We start from the raw sequence: 14,104 nt of genomic DNA on the forward strand, positions 1-14,104 counted from the left end.
AAAGACCACCTTAATGCATATTTTGAAGATTTATTATTTTAACTTCTAAATTTTTATGTTACTCGTATTTTGACGTAAACTTTCGGTCACTTTTTTCGATCACTTGCATTAAATATTTAGAGTTGTTAAAATATCAAAATATCAAAAAAATGTATTTGAAATAAAAGAAAAAATATGTATTGCAACTGAAAAAAATTCTCATTAAAAAAAATATTTATTATAACTGAAAAAAATATTTATTGCGAACAAAAAAAAATTGCATTAAACAAAAATGTTATTGCAAATAAAAAAATTTTTGCATTGAAAAAGAGAAAAAAAATGAATGCAAAATGTGTGGATTGATTTTTTTTGTTTTTTTTTCGCAATAAGCTCAAATTGATTACTTTCTAAGAAGTAAAGTAATTCCAAACTCCTTGTTATTGAACCAACTATTTCCCGAAATTTCCTAAGAAATGTTTGCACTTCTACATTGCTCAGAAGTGGGATAGCGCATTGTATTCCAATACAATTCAAAATTAAAGTAGATTTAACTGTAAACAAACAAAAAAAAACCCACATTTCGACAGAAAAAAAAAATTAAATTCCAATACACATTTTGTTGCACACAAAAACCCTCACGCACATTTGGTTTTCATATAATACCAAGTATTTGGGGTGGTACAAAACCCCTGCTTTACTACCTTCCTATATCCACCACTAGAATGGAAAATATTTTCCAATCATTTGAGCAAATTACCTTCGTTAATTGAACGGAATTGGCTTGTATCCCGAAGCGAAATACCATCGGTATAGTGTGGCTGTATATATTTTTCAAATGGAATGCATTTGGCGCGCGGCTAAAAATGAGTGCACAGTGAAAAACAACAGCCGCTCCTCCTATCGGTGATAATAAAAATCATCGATTCATTAAATTGCAATTCTGTGCATCCGATGAGTTTATGTTAAACTAAACATTTTCCAAGTTAAATTTTTTTTTTTCGTATTTGTATTGGTTGATGGTGTCTGTGTGTGTGTTTGTTCGTCCCATCTGCTAGGGTGGTTTATATGAAATAAAATTTGAATCGGGTGCCTCGTCCTATTGTATATTTTGGTTAAATGCACAAATACACATGGACAACCATATAGTTGGCTCTAAATTAGCGTTTTCGTCTAATTGGCGACTATTAGCGAAGAGCAGAACCACAAAACCAAAAATGAAAATAGTGGCCTCTATCCACAATATGGTGATTCCATTGTCGCCCGCTTCTGTTTCCTGTTTATTGCCTGTGCTGCTGCTGCTGGTTTCCTGTGCTACATTGCCTGGATGATGATGATGCTGACTGGGCTGATGCTCTGTCGACCCCAATAGCTAGGCCATAGGCCTAGGATACAAATGGCGAATTAATGGCGATCGATTGAGCCTATTGGCAATTGGCATTTCGCATTTGTTACAAATGTGTTTGTATGTGTGTATTGCCGAATGTTGTGCCATTAAGGCACAACAACTGACTGGCTTTTTTGGAAAATGAGACAGCCATGTGGTTTTGTGCTTTAATCTTTCGGTTTGGCATATCTGGGGTTTTTCAGGTTTGAGGCTAGAGTATAGCACAGTTAGTAGGGAGCATATATAGAGATTTAAAATAGGAATTGGCCTAAGGCATTGCACGTGCCATAATGACAAAAGGATTATCTCAAATAGCTGAAGTTTCGTTCAATATGTTTCAAACAATGAATACCAAATGTAGGTATTGTATATGTTGGAGAGAGAGAATGCAATATAAGGAAAAACCGCCTGGGTGATTGCCAGGAAATAGAGTGGAACCCTTGAGTTGATAGTTAGTGAAGTGATTTTTCAGTATTTTATGCGATTGTGGATTTTCAGATGCAATATTTAGAGTTTTGATGAAATATAATGGCGAAAGTCATAGAAATTCTTGAGTAACGATTATGTTAGTAGCAATGAAAATCATGATAAGTGTTGAATGGTTAAGGATGAATTGAATATTTTCACATCGAATAAACAAATAAAATAGAAATTGTACTTTCAACTTAAGACTGTTTAAATATCTAGGCCAAAAGTTAATGGAGAAATAAATAAAATGTTGTTAGTATTTTGGAAGTAACTGTGGAAATTGGTTATGAAAAACCTTCAATTCTTTGGTTTGACATTTCTTAATTTCAAAAAAAAAATTTACTTTGAAGATTTTAGAAGAAACTTCATTTTTATATGCAAATTGCGATATTAGATTCACTGTTTCCCTCTATAACTAAGAAGTAAGAAAAGTGTAGTTAGGGCCTTTACGAGATTATGGGCAGTATTGGTTTCGCGTAGAAAAAAAAAATCGAGGTTTTAATCAAAACCAACATTACGATGAGGGAGAAGATCAAAAAAGTGGTTTTCGTCATGCCGTCCGTCGGTCTGTGCGTGTGTGCGTCTGTGCGTCCATCTGTACATCGAGCTGGGGCCTAAAGGGATGGATGGATTTGCTTGAAACTCGGTACAGATGATTTATACGTGATTCCCTAGACCGTTTTTTGTTTTTATTTTTTTCATATCTCTTTTTTAACACATACCTCCCATATAACTTTTTCGAGTTATTTCAATTTTCTCGAAAATGTCTCTAACGATTTTGATTAAATTTTACATAATACTCTTACTGATTCTAACAAAACTGCGTTTTTAGTTTTTCTCAAAAAATTCGGAGAACGGAAATATGGCGTTGCCGTTTTTCAAAAATTGACATATTTTTTAAGTTCATAGATTTCATCAAAGCATAAATCAATTTTATTCAAAATTTACAGACATTAAATTGAAGTATAAAATGTAAAAAAAAAAAAAAAAAAGTTTTTGAAAAAAAATTTTAAAAATTAAATTTTTTTATCTTTCGATTTAAAAAAAAATTTTTTCTGCACACACAACAAAATCTTAATTTTCCAATACATATTTAAGATAAAGATACTTTGAACTACAAAAGGAAGTACGTGCGACCCAGTCGTGCATTTTATTTTTTAATAATAAGAACGCATTGAAAAGATATTACGTGTTTAAAAAAACACCATCTTTTTACCGTTTCTTTTTTTTTACGGTGAATATAAAAATAATTTAAATTTTGTTCACATATACCTAGGGCTCTTTATTACCTATCTTCCCTATTTATTTATGTTTCTGTCTATATTAAAAAGATATATGTAAATAAAAAAAAGTTGGGGGCAAAAAAAAAAAAAAACAGATTATCCCGTTCTTCGGTAAAAATCATTTCAGAAATTCAATTTTCTGCAAACTTATACGTAAATCAATCTTACAAATCAACAAGTCCTTAAAGTTTCAGATTTTTTAAAGCATTCAAAAATTAAAAAAAAAACACACTCAAAAATGCCTCTAAAAAAGTGGAAATTATTTTTAAAAAATGAAAAAGTTTATTGTTAAAAATAAATTTGTATGAGTAGGTATAAGAATCTTGTTTTTTTTTTTTTTTTAATGAAAATTAGTTGATACAGTTTCAGTTTAAATGAAAAAACTAAAATTCCTATGTGAAATGCATAGGAAACTAAAAATAAAATAGCAACCCTTTAGAGTTAAGCTACAACGCCTTGTTTTCAGGAGGATTCTTCTCTTATCTAATATTAACATTTTGGGGGGTAAGAATTGAATTTTGTTTTTTTTTAGCACCATCTGAGTGTTCAATACAATAAATTCTTCCATAAATATGGGATACAAAATCAATATTTAAAAAAACAGCTGATATAGAGTTACTCGAAAAAACTTTCCTTTGTTTTGTTCTTTTCTCGTATGAAACGACTTATTTGCTCAAAAACGCTACCGTTTTTTAGTTTCACCTATTTTCGGAGCGAATAATATTAAAAATTGTGAAATTAAAAGTGCACTTAAGGAAAAGTCACCATAAAACAACGTTAAATCAATGAAAAGCACATTTATTTAAATATCATTTGGAATGATTTTGAGTTTAAGATGTAATTCAACGTGGAAAAAAGGTTCATTTTTCTACTCTTTTTCTTGCAACATAAATCAAATCAGCTTTAAAACAAGGACGTTTCAACTTCAATATACCTATTTTTTCCCTTAGTGTGATAGCTCAGTTTTGGTTGGTTTCATTTTGTATTTCGATGGGGTTGCCCAGTAGATAGAAGAGAGTGTCAATTTAATTTTAATGTAGGTATATTTAAGACTTTTAAGTGTATAAAATATCATACTTGTTTGTTCAAAAAATATTTTTTTTATTGCTTTTTTTTAAAGTGTTGCCATATTTGCTGGCCTAAATTTGTGAAATTATTCAATGATTTTTTTCGCTACTAAGGCTTTTGTTTTTCATTTTTTAAATTATTCTTATTTGACTTATTTTTTATTTAACACAAATTTCAAAATCTAACAATACAAGCTTAGTTCATCAACGATCTACTATTGACATGCTTCGAGGACTAAAAACAAAGTTGGTAAAATTTTATTGTGTGGGAAAAAAACTTCGAATACAAAAGACAAGAATATACATAAATTAAGATTACAAAAAAAAAAAAAAATAAAATGCACGACTGGGGTCGCACGTACTTGCTCTTGCAGTTCAAAGCACTTTACTTGTAGATTTTACGAGCTGGCTCTAAAATAAATTTTAAAGAAATTTGGTTGAGGTTGGGGAAGAGCCGACATTTACCTGGACTATATAAAAAATTTTTTTTTTGTATTTGACTTTTTTGAAAAAAAATAAAAATGCAATTTTATTGCCATTGCTTTAAATATTACGTATACAAAGTTTAATCAAAATCGTTAGAGCCGTTTTCGAGAAATTCGCAATATCGTATTTTTTTGTATAAACGAGATATAAAAAAACAAAAAAAAAACAACTTTTAGAATTCCATAAAAATCATCTGTACCAAATTTGAAGAAAATCCATCCACGCGTTAAGGCTGTGGAAATGTGTACAGATGGACGTACAGACGCACAGACGCACGGACGGATTTGCGAGACCCACTTTTTTGGAATTCTCCATCATCGTAATGTTGGTTTTGATTAAAACCTCAAATTTTTTTTTCGACACGAAACCAATACTTGCCCTATAGAGCAAGTAAAAAAACAAATATTTAAACGCAGTGATATCATCATAAGCAGGATCTAATAATGCCAAGAAATAAAAACGGAATATTGTAAAAAAGTCCTCTTTTCTTTCATTTTATTTATTCAAAAGGTAGGTATTGATAATTTTAAAAAAGTAAATAAATTTTTTAATGAATCGTTTGCATTTGCATTAAATAATTTTAAAAGTGATGAAATTGTGAAAAATTACCTACGAAAACTTTTGAGAAATAAAAAAAACGTAAAAGTCTTGGCCCTTTTTCTCGGAAGGAAAAGTGCTTGTTTTATAAATCCTTTAGAAAGCTAGTTCTCCTTCTGAGAACCGAAATGCTTGGAAATGGAAAAATTCTTCGAAACTTTATCAGTTTTGTATCCGAGGAGGTTAAATAAAAAACAATGTTTAACTAAAAGCTATGTAAATTATAAAAAGATGTCACAGTTTTCTATTAAAAACAATCTAATGAAACTTGAAATTTCGAGGTTCCAAATAAATGTTAAAACTTGCAAACTCGCAGACCTAGGACTTTGTGAGAAAAGTTAGTAAGCAAGCGCTTATTAAGAGTAGTTATTATCAATTCAAAATCCACAGTGTTATAAGTTACTTTTTTTCATGTCTAAAACCATATCATTAAAATGTTAAATTAAATCAGTTCTTTAACAAAAAATCCTTTCACTCTAAAAATAGCTCACCCACAAACTAAAAATACAATTACAACCAAACATATCCAAAACGCTATTCCCAATTATATTATCTAAAATATAATTATATGTTAATATGAAAATTAGGTAGAAATCTGTTCACGACTATTTAATTCATAACGCACACGAATTTGGTGCTACAAATTTCTACATATCCTTACACAGAGCACATGTTCGAAAATATTCCTAATTGCTGATAACAGCAGCACGTCAATAACAATTCACTATATTACACACGCAAACAATATTCACACACAACACCACGGTGATTTAATTTAATTCAATTTAATTCCCCGAACTAAATATGTGTCCCCAAAAGGGTGTAGATAGGACAGAAGACAACACAAAATGATGATGGGGCGGCTGGTTTACCTAGCGCCTACCATAACTCCATTCGTACATATCCGCAGGTGCGTGCGGTCGATGTATAGTGCCGCTGTTGTGCCGTGCCGTGCAGTGCCGATGTGTTGTTGTCCCATTCAGATGTGCGGTATGGCTGGTGTTGTCAGTTGTCAGAGGATATTGTGTAGTTAGTGGTGGTATGATGATGGTTATTTAAATATAATTAACATTTATTATAATAACTTACCTCGCTTTGGTAAGCCATCTATAGAATATACCAATGCTTCAAACCCCCAACCCCTTAAAATTCCTTATTCAGCTGGGGGTAATCTGATTACGGGAAATATTCATTCATGATGTCTGGGGGTTTGAATCTGTATTTGGATGATGATGGGAGGCCATGCTTATCTGTTTGTTGCCTGAACTGATTCAAAGGAGGCTATATAGTTTGGGAGGGGTGGAAGTCACAAAGCTGGTGCCTTTTGGTGGAATGAATTAATCGCTGATGTAATCAGAAAACCGATATTCAACACTTCTCTCGCATCGTCTTCTTCTTCTCTCTCTATTGCCGAATCCTTTTGTGTATGGTGGGGATGTCTTGACTTGAATAGGATTCATATGACAACGAGAATTCTCTGTCTGCCGTTTGTGACAGTTCTGCCGCCACCCCGGGAACTGATAACGACAACGCGACTGTCGTCGTCGTTACCGTTGTTGTTGTTAGCGGCTTGGCTTTTTCATCTTCTTTATGTGTGAGCGCCCTTATCGCACGCAGAATAATTAAGTAATTTTAACGACGACTCAATTCGGTATACAAACGTGCGCTAAAGGATGCCATCACACACAAATTTCGCTATTAATGATGTTCTTCCTTCAAGAGTGTTGAAAAAGTGTGGGGGATACTTTTTCTTCTATTTCTGCCTTGCTCCCCCCCAAAAAAACCGGAAAAGGAATAATTATTATTTTTGTGTGTGGAGGGGTATGATAACGAGATCCTGACGCGTATCCTGCAAATAAAAAGCAAAAGAAAAAAAAGGTGAATTGAGTGAGTTGAGTGTATAAATTCCATTATGAATGCTTAATGCTTTATTTCCGGTTAATTTTTGTGCTAAGGAATTTTGACTATGTAAATATTTTGCGTTCGATCGGGAGGTTTGGTAGATAAAGGGGATGGAAAAAAAAGTATGGTTTTTGTTGTTGTTTTTTATTTGTTGTGAATAATTGTTGATGGTTATTACCAGTCGGAAAACTCTCCAATATAAATTACCGAAAATATTTGTGATGAAAATATGTGTATTACGATGATGGCACGCGTATAGTGGCGCGAGCGGAAATACTTTATGGATTGTAATTAATTTTGCGTGTTTAACTGAGTGTGTGTTGTTGTTATTACACACACAAACAGCATCCTTTTTGGGAGATTTATTTACTTGGTGACATATTAAACAAGTATTTGCTTTAAATTATGGTTTAGTTAGCATGATAAATTATATTGCGTCAACTTGGGTTGTTAAGTGAGTCGTGTAAAATGAAAAAGGGTTTGGAGGGGGGGTATATGGAATGTATGTGTGTAATGCTTTACAATTTAAACATTGTTTCATATTGATGGTGGTAGAACTAACAAGTCTTTTATATATATGTATATCAATAGGAACTGGTTAATTAGGTGGTTATTTGGTTGTTATTGGAGAAAATTTGTTGTTGTTTAAATAAATTGGTATAAATTAGAGATACAAAAGCAACAAAAAGTATTTTTATAAATCCCTGGATCAGATTTTTGGGTAAATTGACTCAAGATAAATTTTAGACAGTTATTTTATTATTATTAGAATGATATGAAAAGGGTATAGGGGGCAGGGTAGTACTTATGTTTTTCTTTCAGCGATGCGTGTTTTATATATATATGAAAGAGTTTTAAGAAATCCTTTAAAAATAATCAAACAACATTTTGAAATTATACAATTCTTAATGTTTTTTTGGTTTTGCAAATTGTTAGTGCGAAGATCCGAGGAAGTCTAATGGTTAAAAATATCATATCTCAAAAAGTAGAACACGAACGACAATGGTATTAGGCTCTTAGGGTTCAAGTTGTTACAGTTTTTAGGACTTTTTATATAGAAATCTAGTATACGTTATTATTGTAGGAAGGTATATAGGTGTATATAAAAACAAAAAAAAAAACACATAAAAATCGTTTTCAAAAGTAAAAAAAAACTACATCTAAAATTGAATTTCCGAGTTGCGAATTGTTTTATTAAGATGTATTTTTCTAAATAAAAATTTCAAAATCGTTAGAGCCGTTTTTTTAAAAAAAAACTAATTTTGCACAAATAATTTTTTGGAAAACAAGTTTGGAAATAAAATTGGTAGGTATGCCATTTTGTAGAAATCCCTAATCAATATCTAAAACCGAAATTTAAAAAAAAAACAAAGACCCGTTTTCGATATTTTTTTTTTAAATCCAAAAATTATGTTTTTTTTTCAAAATTTTATTTGGGGTTTATATAAAAAATATATAAATACTTTTTTACAAAAAGTTTCGTTGAAATCAAATCGGATAAAACAAAAAAAAAAACATTTCTATGGCTTAATAATGATTTTCAAAAAAAACTTTTTTTCTTTAAAAGATAGATCCTGTTTTAAAACTTTCATTAGATTTTTTTTTAACAAAATCGTTGAACCCGTTTTTGAAAAATTAAACTTTTCCGAAATAGCCAAATAACGCTATATACCAAGTTTGACATTAATCGGTCAATCCGTTAATGCTGTAGTTTCGTATACAGACAGACAGATTCTTCCCGTATATCAAATGAATTTCTTTAAAAATTATTATTGAGACAGTTCTTAAAATCTGCAAGTTAACTAATATAAAAGTGTTTTCAGCTGCAAGAGTAAGTAACGCTTTTTCGGAAATGACGTTTTGATCATAATACATTTTTTATTTTTTTATCTCACAGTGTAAAACAAAATATTTTTAAAACTATTGAAGTAGCCTCAATTGTTGATCATAATCAGGGTAGGAATTTGTATGCCCTATTAAACACAAAATATGTATGTGCTTAAAATGACTAAATAAATATGCCATACAAAATCGAAAATATGCAGCAAAAGTATTCAAATGAAAAAATATTGAATTGCATTTTAGACACTTTGGAAGAATGCATCAAATATATTATTTATTTATTTTTGACGTGATAATGTCTTATAAATCGATAAACCATGGCAGCCACCACAAAAAAGTGACGCCATTTTCTAGCGTTACACTCTCGCACTTTCGCAGTGCGGCAAAAAATTTAAATTCAAAATTAAAAATAAACTATTAGAGATACAAAAATCTCCTAAAGCTTATTTGAAAGATAATAATCTAAAGCCTAATCCAAATGAAGGATTTTTAAAAATTCCGTCATTTAATAGGATAAACAGGGGTAAAACGGAAAGATGAAGTTTGGGCTGAAATCTAAACGCGTGGTCGTAGAGAGTTGATTCTTTTAGTTGTAGATAGAGGAGACTGATTTAAGGATAACTGCATTTAAGAAAAAATTCTAAAAAATTCTGGAACTACGCTATAACGTTTTGTTTGAACGTTGATCAGGTGTTGTGGGTATGACAAAATGTTGATTATGGGTAGGGGAAATTTTTTTGACAATTCTAAAGGTGCCAGGTGTAAGATGAGAGAAAAAAAATTAGGCATCTCATACGGATTTTTTTCCAACACTCTGCGTTTCGAAATATGAATTTTTGAAAAATACCTACTTTTTTAGGGGTATTTTTGGGTAGTTTTTGATTATTAGCTTTTATATGGGACATGTAGGGCTGATAAATGCGCATACATGTGCAAAAAATTGGAATCGTTAAAAGAGTTTTGACTGAATACGGAGAAAAATAAGTTTTTAAAAAACAGGCTTTTTGGCCGTTTTTAACCGATTTTCATCCTTTTTTATTTTTGCCTTTTTTTCTTTAATAGATAGAGGAATATTATGTATAGAATAATGATAGACCATGACTACGACTATATGTGTGCAAAATTTCAATCATTTTCGTGAACACAATTTTGAGATAACGGTAAAATAAAATTTTAGAATTCAACAGGTTATAACTTTTTACCAAGAGCAGATAGAAATTTAATTAAACATTTATGAGCATCCTGATACAATTACCTTTCATTTGGTATATCACAAATAACGCTAGACTAACTACAAGCCACACAATGTTAAATCAAGAAACTTGCGAAAAACATCATACCACCAGTGGAGATCTGTTGCGCCGAGAACAGCCACCAGTGTGGGAAGTACCGTAATCTCAGTCTGGAAATTCCACATGGTTGACTTTAAAAAATTCTAACTTCTCTTGTAGGCATCTTTGAAATGAGATTGATACGTCATTTTTAAACAATAAGCTTTCACATGGTATACAATTTTTTATAGGTTGTTAGGGAAAAAATTCATTTAATAGCATGAGAACATAAAAATAAATGTTTTTTTTGCTTTTTTTGATGAAATTTCATCGAGTTCAAAAAATTCTAGCTCTTTTTGTAGATGTCTCATAGACTTGATCTATATATATATTTTTAGCTTAGACAATAAACTTTCAGATGGTGTAAAAATTTTTATAGATTGTTAAAAAAAATGGATTTAATAGCGTAAGAAGATAAATTTACATGTTTTCTTTGCTTTTTTTTAATGAAAATGATTGTTTTAAATAAATTATTTTAATACTTTTTGCTCATTGCAAAAATTTGAAAATGGTTTTATTATTTAGAAGAAATATTTGGCTTTTTAATGGTATAATCAAAAAAGGTATTTTTCTTGTAAATTATGATTGTTTGAAATAAATAAACCCTTCAAATGTCTCATTTTAAAAGCACACAACCTGTTTTCTTACGACGTTGTCACGTAAAATCATCGTCCGTAAACCGGCTTTACAAACAACCTCTTTGTTTTTTTTTTTTTTTTAAATCAGTTTTGAAGTTTTGGAAGTGTTCTAGGAACACTTTTTGGGGTAAATGATAGTTGGAATGAAATGGAAATGAAAACTTTTTTTTACCAAGATTATTTTAATCAGTAAATGAAGGAAAAATATGTTAACTTTAATGTTGTTACGATTTGAAACAATGCCTGAAACACAAATTTTCCATCTCTGCATGATTTTGGTCCATGTGCTTTAAAATACAAAATCAAATTTTCAACCAAAAAAGTACGTATACACCGTAGTGAACAATATTTCAAAATTTGTATGCTTTATGACTAATATTTATGTTCATTATTTAAGGTTTTTAATAGTAAGATGATGCTTTTGATGGCCATTATTAAACAAAGTTGATATGAGCTTTCCATTGATTGACATTCTAGAAGAAAATATGCATCAAACTGCAAAATACTACTAGAATTCCTATAACTTTTAGTACAATAATACATTTTCAGCAGAATTTCATCAAAGAACTGAAACTAACTGAAAATCATTTATTAAAGTCTTAAGTTCACAAGTTCAATGGATTAATGAGGTCAAATAGAAATATGGTTTGTACTGACAAAACTTGTGAGAAAAAAAAAAAGAAATAAACTTTCTAATAAGTAGCATATTCTACATGCTCCGTAATCACTTTTTCTTCTCCAAAAAAAAAAAAAAAAATAATGAACATCTATTTCTTCAACTAGTATCTCAAGTAGCACAAAAGTCAAAAATACACCAAAATATTTAGTGTATATTTTACACTTTCGTGATATGCATTTTGAATATAAAAAATACACTACTTTTTAGTGCAGTTTTTAGACATTTAATTCTGTTTCAGTGTAAATAATACCCATGTTCTCGTATATAATAAACACCGCACATAGGGGTATTTACCAATTTTAGGCGGACAAAATTATTTTTCCGGTTTATCTTCATCACTAAGGTATTTAGTACTGGAATAAAGTGTTTTAAGTGTTGATTTCAACGAAAACATTTTTCTTCCTAAACCACTTTTTGATCAAACAAAAAAGTGTCAAGAATGGATCCCAATGGTTTGTTAAAACGCTTATAAATGGAGTTCTATTAATGGTATCGCCAAGATAAAGGTCTTAAAATTTAGGAAAAATCATAAGGATTCAGGTTCTGTAATTCAAAAAGTTGAATCTTTAAAAAAAACTTAAAATATGGATACTGAATACAAGGTAACCATTTTTCAAAACCTAAAACCTTTAAGAAGGGCAAATATGTCGAAGTTGCACTTAGTTGCACCTATTTTTTACAGATTCAATTAAATAAAAGTTTAACCTTTAGAAAACATAAAATTTTATCACACAATAATGTGAAATTGTATAACTTATCTCCTTACTAACACAGAAATTTACTTTTTTTACGATTAATTTATATTAAGATTCAACATATCACTTTTTTATTTATAAAGTAATACAACATTTAGATACAACATCTAGTAGACAGTTTCGTATCTCCTTATCAATATTCCATAAAAACTTTTTTCTAAATCCACTTAAAAAAAAAAGTACTTACTTAAGCACAGACGGTAAATTACAAAAAAAAATTAATTTAATCTTTGGGCTGAAAATTTTGAACTCTAGACCGCTGCTGTTAGTCACCTGAAGTGATAATCAATTTTAAAACTATAAGAAAATGCTAAGCAAGTTATCTACTTTTAGTAGGATGTTGATTTTTTACGTTTGGATCAGTTTAAAATTTCGTGTTTTGTCCGCCTAAATTGACTAAATACCCCTATGTGCACCGCTTGCATAAAACTTGTACCGATTTTCGGTATATAAGTTGTGCCAGTGGTATACAAATTGTTCTGGTTACTGGGATATAATATACTCCATAGGTGTATTAAAATCCGAAACTTAAATTTTTTCTATTTAAAATTTAAACCGAAGTTTATTTTTTCAATTCGAAATAAATTAATGAATTATAATTTACACCGTTACTTATTATATGAAAGAAAGTGTCTATAAGAATTTTTAACTCATTATATGAATCTAAGTATTCACCTACATAATAATTATAGACGTAATAAAATCATGAATAAATACGATTCTGAGTGCCTTATTTTAAAACAAAGCACATTCTGTCGATAGATTTTTGGCCCTACCCCGTCTAAAATTCGAGCGCCTCGAAAATTTTAATAATTCAAAGATTTTTTATTCGATTCGTAAAATTTTTTTTTTTTAAATTATAGTTTTTGGTTGTTTTAAGACTTTTTTAAAGACTTTTTGTTAAAAACAAGTCAAAGACACAAAAAACGTGGCATAATTAAGACAGTATATATATTAAAATAACTAATCATTGTTTTTATTTAAATATGGCGGCTATATGAATTTCAATTTTTCCTATTATTCCTTAAAAAATATGGCCGTTGTCCAAAATATACACCAATTCCTGAATTTGGAGAAAAAAATGGGCCAATTTGAAAGAAAAAGAAACAAAATACACAATTGTAAAAGTTATATGCAATATGCTCTTTTAAGTGCATTTATTATGCTGACAACTGTATAAAATATTCACTGATTTATATTATATTGATAAATTATACAAAAAACGCACGGAAACTAAAGGAGCAATGAGAAAAATGCACAATTGTTAAAAATATGTCAAAAAATATTTTTTTCGGTATATTTTATTTGCTGTTATGGTATGAGAAATGTGCAAACCCTTGACAAAAAAAAAAAAAAGTTTTATAAACAATAAAAACAAATTTATTATAAACTCATACATTTTTTACATTTTTTAATTCTGTTCTTGTGGCTCGGCAACAACATCTTCTTCATATTTATCGACTTTTTGTGCCTCCGGATCCTCTTCTCCATCCTTTTTGTCCAAATTTGCATCTAACTTTATCTTTTTGGTACTTTCGGCTCAACTTCCTCCTTCGTCTTCAATAAATCTCTAAAATATTTGTGGTCAACGTTTGCGTTTGATAAATAGGGATATAACATTGCTTAGCTTGGAATCAAATCTAGGAAAGCTCATATGATTTCCTGATCGATCAAATTTTGCAACAACATTACA

The sequence above is a fragment of the Episyrphus balteatus genome, chromosome 2, assembly GCF_945859705.1.
Source record: "Episyrphus balteatus chromosome 2, idEpiBalt1.1, whole genome shotgun sequence".
Classification (NCBI taxonomy): Eukaryota; Metazoa; Arthropoda; class Insecta; order Diptera; family Syrphidae; genus Episyrphus; species Episyrphus balteatus.